We start from the raw sequence: 10,387 nt of genomic DNA on the forward strand, positions 1-10,387 counted from the left end.
AGGGATCAGCGAGTGTTATTTGATGACCTCGTGGCACCTTATGGGAAACCAAAGTTTGGGTTCCGGGGGAAGTATGGTTGCAAAGCTGAAACTTAAAGGAATGACGGAAGGGCACCACCAGGAGTGGAGCCTGCGGCTTAATTTGACTCAACACGGGAAAACTCACCAGGTCCAGACATAGTAAGGATTGACAGATTGAGAGCTCTTTCTTGATTCTAGGGTGGTGGTGCATGGCCGTTCTAGTGTGGAGTGATTTGTCTGGTTAATTCCGTTAACGAACGAGACCTTGACCTGCTAAATAGTCAGACGATTCGCGAATCGCTCTCGACTCTAGAGGGACTGGCGTGTTAACCAAAGTCAGGAAGGCAATAACAGGTCTGTGATGCCCTTAGATGTCCGGGCCGCACGCGCGCTACACTGACGATGGCAACGAGTCGCTCCTTCACCGAAAGGTGTGGGTAACTGTGAATCATCGTCGTGCTGGGATAGATCATTGTAATTCTTGATCTTGAACGAGGAATTCCTAGTAAGCGCGAGTCATCAGCTCGCGTTGATTACGTCCCTGCCCTTTGTACACACCGCCCGTCGCTACTACCGATTGAATGGTTTAGTGAGGCCTCCGGATTGGCACTGTCAGATGGGCTTCGGCCCATCCGACGGACGTCCAAAAAGTTGGTCAAACTTGATCATTTAGAGGAAGTAAAAGTCGTAACAAGGTTTCCGTAGGTGAACCGCGGAAGGATCATCAACGTTTCGATCGGCAATCGAACGCGCGTGAACTTACAAACCACGAGGGAGGTGAGCGCTCGTTCGCTCTTAAATGTTCGGTGGATGGACACATCGATCTCGAAACGCGATGAGCGCTTCATTTCGCCATTGCCCGGCCCCCCATTTTACTTTTTCAAACACAACACGTCGAAGTTTAACTGTGCGTATGTATTTTCATGCAAATATATACAACTTTAACGGTGGATCTCTGGCTCGTGCATCGATGAAGAACGCAGCCAGCTGCGATACGTAGTGTGAATTGCAGAATTCAGTGAATCATCGAATCTTGAACGCAAATGGCGCTCTCGGTTATACCGGGAGCATGTCTGTCTGAGTGTTGGTTAACGAAACGCCGAGTCGGTTTCGACTCGATGGGGCGTCGTGCCGCAGCTCGAAGCGGCGCGTCCCTCGAAGTGCAGCACACGTTGCCGTCGCGACGTTACCGACGCGCGAACGAAGCCTAAACATGTATAGCAAGGGAGCTCTTCGTATCGCGCGTGCCGGCCGACGCGCGCAACATATCCATTGATTCATTCATAACCTCAGATCAGGCAAGATTACCCGCTGAATTAAGCATATACTGCGGAGGAAAAGAAACTAACAAGGATTCCCCCAGTAATGGCGAATGAAGAGGGAACAGCTCAACTTGAAAATCTCCGTTGTGCAGCGGCGAATTGTAGTTTCGAGAAGTACTTCCCGGCGCAACGAGTCTGCCTAAGTGCTTGGAACAGCACGTCACAGAGGGTGACAACCCCGTACGTGGCAATGCTCGAGCGCTCGCGATGTGCTCGAAGAGTCGGGTTGTTTGGGAATGCAGCCCAAAACGGGTGGTAAACTCCATCTAAAGCTAAATACAGGCACGAGACCGATAGCGAACAAGTACCGTGAGGGAAAGATGAAAAGGACTTTGAAAAGAGAGTTAAAGAGTACGTGAAACCGTTGAAAGGGAAGCGAATGGAGTTAGCAATTCGCCCCGCCAGATCAGTCGCTCGCGCATCGCGACGGTCGCGCTCTCGATCCGCATGGACGAGGCGCGCTCGGACGCGGTGCGCGGACGGCGCACTTCGGCGAGCGAGCGTCAGCGTCGGGTGACGGGCGATAAGGTCGCAAGGAAGGTGGACCGGCCTCGCGCTGGTTGTTAAGACTTGCGCTCGCATAGCTCGTCGGCGACCGTGGTCTGCGGCGCGTGCTCGGCGGCGACCCGACCGATCGGTCCGGCATGTCGACCGTGGCGGACGGCACGCCTGTGCCCGAACCGCGCCTGCGATCGTGACGGTGCCGCACACACGCGCCAGGAGCGACGACCAACGGCGCCATCCGACCCGTCTGAAACACGGACCAAGAGTCTAACATGGCGCGAGTCCCGGGATCGAAACCCGTGGGCGCAATGAAAGTAAAGGCCGTCCTCGGACGGTTGAGGTGAGAACGCGTTCACATCGTCCCGCAGCATCGACCGACCTTGTCTGCTCCAGAGAGGTGAGTAAGAGCGATCTGTGGGACCCGAAAGATGGTGAACTAGCCTGAATAGGTGAAGCCAGCGGAAACACTGGTGGAAGCTCGTAGCGATCGACGTGCAAACGATCGCGAATTGGATAGCGGCGAAAGACTAATCGAACCATCTAGTAGCTGGTCCTCCGAATTCCCTCAGGAAGCGGAGTTCATACATCATATCAGGTAAACGAATGATAAGGTCAGGTCGAAATGACCTAACCTATCTCAAACTTAAATTGGTAAGAAGTCGACGCTCGATTGAAGCCGGACACTCGAAGCGAGCCTAGTGGGCCATTTGGTAAGCAGAACTGGCGAGCGGATGAACCGAACGCCGAGTAAGGTGCCGAAGTCGACGCTCATCAGATCCCACGAAAGGTTAGTTGATATGACAGCAGGACGGTGGCCATGGAATCGGAATCCGCTAAGGAGTGTGTAACAACTCACCTGCCGAATCAACTAGCCCTGAAAATGGATGGCGCTCAAGCGTCGCACCTATACTCGGCCGTCGGAGCAAGCGCGACGTTCCGACGAGTAGGAGGCGCGGCGGTCGACGCAGCCTTTGGCGCGAGCCAGGGAAACGGCCGCCGGTGCAGATCTGGTGGTAGTAGCAAATATTCAAATGAGAACTTTGAAGACTGAAGGGAGAAAGGTTCCATGTGAACAGCAGTTGGACATGGTTAGTCGATCCTAAGAGATAGGGAAATTCCGTTACAAAGCGTCCCATTCGCGGACCGCCTATCGAAAGGGAATCGGGTTATATTCCCGAACCAGAACAGGGATACTGCCACCTAGTGGCACAAGCGGCAACGCAACCGAACTCGGAGACGTCGGCGAGAGCCCCGGGAAGAGTTCTTTCTTTTTAACGGGCAACGTTACCCTGAAATCGGTTTAGCCGGAGATAGGGTTTCACGTCCGGTAAAGCCCCAAACTTCTTTGGGGTCCGGCGCTTCGACGGCCCTTGAAAATCCGAGCGAGTCGTTCATTTTCTTCTGGTCGTACTCATAACCGCAGCAGGTCCCAAGGTGAGCAGCCTCTAGTTGATAGAACAATGTAGGTAAGGGAAGTCGGCAAAATAGATCCGTAACTTCGGGAAAAGGATTGGCTCTAAGGGTGGGTCTGTCGGGCTGGGACTTGAAGCGCGAGGACTCGGCGTGGGCTGACGGAGATGCGTGGCTTGCTGCGCGTCGAAGTCGGACTGCGAAGGGACTTCGCGTGGATTGACTCAGCTGTGACCGTCAGGTCGATTCGGCAGGCGATAACAACCAACTTAGAACTGGAACGGACAAGGGGAATCCGACTGTTTAATTAAAACAAAGCATGCGATGGCTGGTGACTGGTGTTGACGCAATGTGATTTCTGCCCAGTGCTCGAATGTCAAAGTGAAGTAATCATCCAAGCGCGGGTAAACGGCGGGAGTAACTATGACTCTCTAAGGTAGCCAAATGCCTCGTCATCTAATTAGTGACGCGCATGAATGGATTAACGAGATTCCCACTGTCCCATCTACTACTAGCGAAACCACAGCCAAGGGAACGGGCTTGGCAGCAACAGCGGGAAAGAAGACCTGTTGAGCTGACTCTAGTCACTCTGGAAAAAACATGAGAGGTGTAGAAAAGTGGAGGAGCAATCCGCCGGTGAAATACCACTACTCTTATCGTTTTTTTACTTATCGGTGAAGCGGAGCTGGACCTCAACGTCCACTTTAGCATTAAGATCGCTCTCTGCCGTCGATCCGAGCCGAAGACACTGTCAGGTTGGGTTTGGCTGGGGCGGCACGACTGTCAAATGATAACGCAGGTGTCCTAAGGTGAGCTCAATGAGAACGGAAACTCATGTAGAGCAAAAGGCAAAAGCTCACTTGATTTTGATTTCAGTATGAATACAAACGTGAAAGCATGGCCTATCGATCCTTAGTCTTTACGAGTTTAAGCTAGGGTGCAGAAAAGTACCACAGGGAAACCCCCCCACATGTATTAACCTGTTATACACCAATTCCCACCCTGAAACCCACCCAAGCCTATGTTAGGTTCACCAAAGCTTCATTATGCACCCAAATTGCTTGTTTTTCGTTAATGTTAATATTCAAAAACCTCATCCTCTTTGCACTTTTCGGAACTAAAAGTATGCTCTCATACCCGACTTCATTTAGGAAACCGTCGTTTACGTTATCTATTTTAAAAACATCCATAAAAATGCAATTTTCACTAAACTTTTTATTGACTCGTATTGAGCATTTTTCACCACCAATTATTGAGTAGAAAAAAGGTCATTCAATTGAAAAGCTTGAACTTCGAATAGGAAAAAAGGTCCGCTTCATACACTCTGAAAATTACGTGCAATAGCATTTGAATTTGATACCTTTTTTGATTCACCTGCAAATAACATTGTCAAGACAGAACAATCACTGTGAAAATTTTAATTATTTGAATTTTGAAAAATACATTGTGTTATGTTTCAAATTAGTATGTATGTTTCAAAAAATACTCTAATGATTCTTAAATTTGTCGATCCAATAATTGCAACAGAAAATTATAAGTAATGGAAAACAGAACAAGTTCAACATTTATATTTTTTTTCAAAACCCAATGAAAATTAATATTACAGAATCTAACAATATATAACTCCAATTATTGCAATAGAGTAAATAGTTTCGAGTTTCAACAGCGCGGCACAGTTCACTTACATCTGCTTGTGTGGTTGTGGTTAAACAATATTAAGTACATACAGCATCAACTGCTTCGCTAATATTCCCTGGGAAAATCCAGATGCTGCTTTCTGTACATAAGATCAACCTCCAACAAAAGTTGGTTAAAAGAAAATGAAGAGTCAACATGTTTTCCAGAAGTTAACGGCCGGCCAGTTGTTAAACTTTATTACCCAAAAGAGTCTTTTGTTCTCAACTTAAGGGCTTACATTGAAACAGTGCTCCCTACCCTAAAATGCCGAATGGATGTCCAAGGAACAGATGGAAGACATATGGTGTTACGCTATGTTACATCATATGTTTCAAAATGGCAAGACGCATATTCCAACGAGACGTTATACTCTTCACATGTTTTGCCCTATCAGGCGGCATATAGATACCTCTCTCAATTACAACCATGCGAGCCTGAAATGTGGCTTCATTTGTCTGCAATAAAATTTTCATGGTCTTCAAGTAGAACTAAGCATTATATAGTACCAAGAAGGACCAATGTGAGTGAAAAAAACTTCATAACAAGTATGTAACTAGAGCAAATCAATTTGAAAATATGTCATTCATTGAATGGCTAAGAAAATTTAATACCAATGTTGCTACTCCAAAACAATATAAAGATGGAAATACACTTGTCTCACTAAAATTTTTATCTCCATTCAACGACGAGCACTTCTTTCAAGAGCTTTTAATGAATTATCCTCATAGATCCATGGCGCAATTAAACTACCCGAGATTCCACGAAGTTCCCCAACAAATTCGTTTTTTCGCATCGGTTGTTCATTTTATGGCAGATAAATGGACAAACGATGATCTTGTTCGTGAGCACATCCGTCAAGAAGGAAACAAAGAGTACTTTGTTGATACAGTCATGGCACACATTGCTGCTTTAAAGGATAGTTTGTACATGTGGGAGAGACAAATGATTAAAACTAACCAATTTGCTATTCACACTAACCTTGCCAACTTATCTTTTCCACTTGATGCACTTCAATCTGCAATTGTGAATAGGGTAATCCAAGCATTAGCACTTCGCGATCGTTACTATGAGGAAGACCTAAGAAACGAAGTATTTTCCGATTTTGAAGATGAAGGTGAACCATCAAACCATAATTCACCTGAGATTATACCAGATAGCACTCTAGACTGGAGAAAATTTACGCTAGTTACTGGTGAAGGTGGAAGGGGAAAATCACATATCGTGTGTGCCTGTGCCCAAAAGGTTATTGAATATGATTGGCAAGTTCTTGTTGCATGCCCAACAGGTGTTTTATCCGACTATACAGTAACAAATTTTCCTCTCCCAATTTCCACTCTGACACAGTTCACAGTTGCTTTTCTATACCAGTTAACACTTCCGAAAGAGCAACAGTTAACCATGGCCTTTTGCGTTATGATTTAATCGTCTTAGACGAATTATCCATGATTTCTCTACGAATTGCAAGGCATATACTTACTACTATATCTGAATTAATTGTTAGACCGGTTGTTCTTGTAACGGGTGACCCAAAACAAATTCAACCAATTGAGAATACTCCTGAGAATACAATTTAGCAGGTTCCAAGTATTTTTTCCGACAAGAACTTTTACAGTCTTGTTCAGAGATAGCCACTGAAGACGCAGTACCGTGTTGTGGATAAGAAATATAAAGAATTCCTGACGCATATTCACGACTGGAAACCAACACAACATTTGCTTGATTCTATCCAACATGGTCGAGTCTTGTGTGACACTTTTTCTCCCAGTGATGAACAAATATCTGCTGCTTTAGATGTACATCTTACTGCCATTGTGCTTACATTTACCCGGAATGCTGCCAGAAGAATTAACAATATATCCATAAGCAAACTTTTTTCAGATGCTATCCCTCTTACAACAGTACAATGTGATAACGAACAAGACCCCTGTCCTATATATCGAAATATGCGTGTCCTGATTACACAAAATCGAAATAAAGCATTAAATGTTGTAAATGGTCAACAAGCTACTGTGCACTGTATTCGAAATGCAACGATATTTTTGAAACTCACTGGTGGACAGATAGTGCCAATATATCCTGTTACTTACTTAGACAAAGATAAAATACCATGCACTTGCTATCCATTTTCACCTTGTTATGCATTAACCATTGCCAAAGCTGTTGGGTTAACTCTTGATAAAGTCATTTTGTGGCTAGACATTCTGCATATACCTCCTGGCATGGCTTACGTAGCCCTGTCCAGAGTACGACAGCTTGCAGATTTGGTACTTTTAACTCCAATCAGAAGTGAACAGTGTTTGCCGGTTGAGTTGTAATCGTTTCTAACCTCTACCATTTTAAGAACTGAAGTTTTCAATGTTATTATTATAAAATATATCTAATTTGTCAATCAGTGACAAACAATGTTAAACGCTAATAATGATTGTGGGATACACATTAACAGTGTAAAACATAGAAAATTTGTTGTGTCATTTTACTATTTCTATTCCATGTACATATGCACAGTATTTTGGAAAGAATCATATTAATAACTTTTGATTACACAAGTTTACCTGTTAATTACACTTTTATAATATTTCCTATTTTCTGTTTCACTGGTCTACTTCTCAACAATTACACTTGTAAAAAATTGGGAGAAAATTCGTCATATATATGTAAATATATTATATATGTATATTGGAGGTTTGTAAAAATCCAGTATTATTTGCAAAATTATTGCACAACGTTGAGCTCGTTTTACCTTAGTTGAGTCCTTTTGTGTATTCAGACGAAGAGAAGCCCAACCTCATACAAAATAGAAAAGCATGGAATACAAAAAAGCACCTCTGACACAAGTTCTTTTCTCAGAAAGTGGTTCACAGCATTTACAGAACTATACCAAATTAACTTTTACAATTAGAATCCGCAATACAACTCCCAAAGAAAAAAAGATTGCCAATGAAAAAGAACTAATAATTTATTTTGTGAAATACTTTCCGGAAAGAAACATTTATTTCATTAAACTCATTATTTTTCTCACTTTGAGCATGTAAATACATTTTTAAATCAACTTTATTCTGTAATAGGTAAAAAATACAACATTCTACACAGAGGTCTTTTTCAAGGATGTTTCCGCTGCCTTGCTTATTCCCTGTAACAAAAAACAAGCCATGTTTGTTCGACCCCTGAAAGAAAAAATAACATACTTGTTCATGCCTTCCAGTCAAGAGATGTATGTGCACGCTAACGTCTTCCGAGCAAAGAAACACCCTTTTTCAGTGGTACTAAAAATCACGTTTTAACCATTTTCATTCATTTTGGCAGAGTTTACACCCCCCTGGAAAAAGTAAATTTAACTCAAAACACTTTGTACTTTAGTATGACACTTAAAAAAGTTTTATTTCTTATGATAACGTAAATTAAAGGAATACTTATGCAACCCAAGAAAGAAAATTCCCTTTGAATTTCGCGTTTTTGCATTTAATATGGTAATTCAGCATGCGAATATGCTAAAAGAGACATGTTTGACACGTCATCAAAACGTAACCTCGATCGTTACCCCAACTACAACTCTAAAAATGTGTTCACATATTCTCAAAGTTTCTAAGAGTATACCTCGTCCGCCCACGAACCCAAAGTACATAAATTTATTCGTTGTTGAAATACGCAAAATTCGTCATTTCGAAAAATTGTTTTACGGTGGCCATGTTTGAGGCGTTATAAAAAACGAAATAATTTACAGATTTACTTTCTTTTCCACACGTGAACTACAAAGTTTCCCACAAATCTAAAAAAAAAACGAGTGGTCCCAAAAATGGCCATTTGGACATTCCAGGTGGGGAAACAAAACGCTCGTTTGAAAATCGAAAAAAAATTACCATAATTTCGCCATTTTTGACCGATCGTAACTCACGAACGAAGACATCTACAGTTTTCTCTTTTCGCTCAAGTGTAACCATGGCGACAGACATTACAAAGCAAAAAAAAACGTTACGATTTACAAAAACGCAAAGCCTTACGGGATGTCTTAAATTTGAATTTTAATTCGTACTTACGAGGACCATTTTCACACCCCCTGGAATCACCCCCTGCTGCAGAAAGTCAGAAAATGTTACATAGCGTGAAACTCCAGTTTCCAAACTTTACAAATATGTCACTTTGGATGCGAAATTTTTTTCACCAGAAAAGTTACAATATATATATACATATTGCATATGTAATGAGATATGTCTATACTCAGTAGGTCTAAGATCTAAAGGGAAAAATAAAGTATTATTGTGGTGTAAATCGAAAGAGTATATGAACGTATACGTGTGTGGAGGAATAACTGGCTTGTGGCAGCCAAGCGTTCATAGCGACGTTGCTTTTTGATTCTTCGATGTCGGCTCTTCCTATCATTGCGAAGCAGAATTCGCCAAGCGTCGGATTGTTCACCCGCCAATAGGGAACGTGAGCTGGGTTTAGACCGTCGTGAGACAGGTTAGTTTTACCCTACTGTTGAATGGTTGTTGCAATAGTAATTCTGCTCAGTACGAGAGGAACCGCAGATTCAGACAATTGGCTCATGCACTTGCCTGAAAAGACAATGGTGCGAAGCTACCATCTGTTGGATTATGATTGAACGCCTCTAAATCAGAATCCGTGCTAGAACGCAACGATTCCTTTTCTCTGGACGACTTAAGCGAACACGAATAGAGACGCGATCATTCGCGCCTCCTGCGTCACAACGTGCCCACGGAGCGGACAATGCTCCAAAGCACTACAACGATCAAAATCTAAATTTTCCAGAGCTAAATCATTTGCAGACGACTTAAATAAAGAACGGGGTATTGTAAGCAGTAGAGTAGCCTTGTTGCTACGATCTGCTGAGATTAAGCCCTTGTTCTACGATTTGTTTCTTTTTTTCCCGACACTCACACATCCTCGGAGCAGTCGAACATGTCCGCAAAAAAAGCCAACAACTCGAGGTCTCCCGAACATGTTCAGGATAAGGGGGAGCATATCGATGTCTCTCGAACATAACCGGCAGAAGAGGGAAACAACTATAGGTCTCTCGAACATGTTCGGAAAAGTCGCACTTTCGACCCGGACTAAGATGAGAGAAAAACGAGTTCTCTTGAACATGTCCAAAAAAGTCGCGATTTAGATCGCTACCAAGAGGCGAAGGAATCGAGGTCTCCAGAACATGTTCGACAAAGTGCCCAGTCAACCCCACTAAGAGGGGAACAACTCGATGTCTCCCGAACATGTTCGACAAAGTGCCCAGTCAACCCGCACTAAGAGGGGAACAACTCGATGTCTCCCGAACATGTTCGACAAAGTGCCCAGTCAACCCGCACTAAGAGGGGAACAACTCGATGTCTCCCGAACATGTTCGACAAAGTGCCCAGTCAACCCCACTAAGAGGGGAACAACTCGATGTCTCCCGAACATGTTCGACAAAGTGCCCAGTCAACCCGCACTAAGAGGGGAAC

The 10,387-nt window shown here is 43.7% G+C and overlaps 1 non-coding gene and 1 pseudogene across 1 annotated transcript; both read left to right on the forward strand.

The window, feature by feature from the left end:
* Positions 1 to 958: 958 nt before the first annotated feature.
* Positions 959 to 1,108, forward strand: LOC114544796. Its single transcript, XR_003690573.1, has one exon. It is a non-coding gene; the product is annotated as a 5.8S ribosomal RNA (ribosomal RNA).
* A 197-nt stretch (positions 1,109 to 1,305) lies between these two features.
* LOC114544798 lies at positions 1,306 to 9,808 on the forward strand (annotated as a pseudogene).
* The last annotated feature ends 579 nt before the right edge of the window (positions 9,809 to 10,387 follow it).

This window comes from Dendronephthya gigantea, unplaced genomic scaffold (assembly GCF_004324835.1).
Source record: "Dendronephthya gigantea isolate DGI-Jeju-01 unplaced genomic scaffold, DenGig_1.0 000953F, whole genome shotgun sequence".
Classification (NCBI taxonomy): Eukaryota; Metazoa; Cnidaria; class Anthozoa; order Malacalcyonacea; family Nephtheidae; genus Dendronephthya; species Dendronephthya gigantea.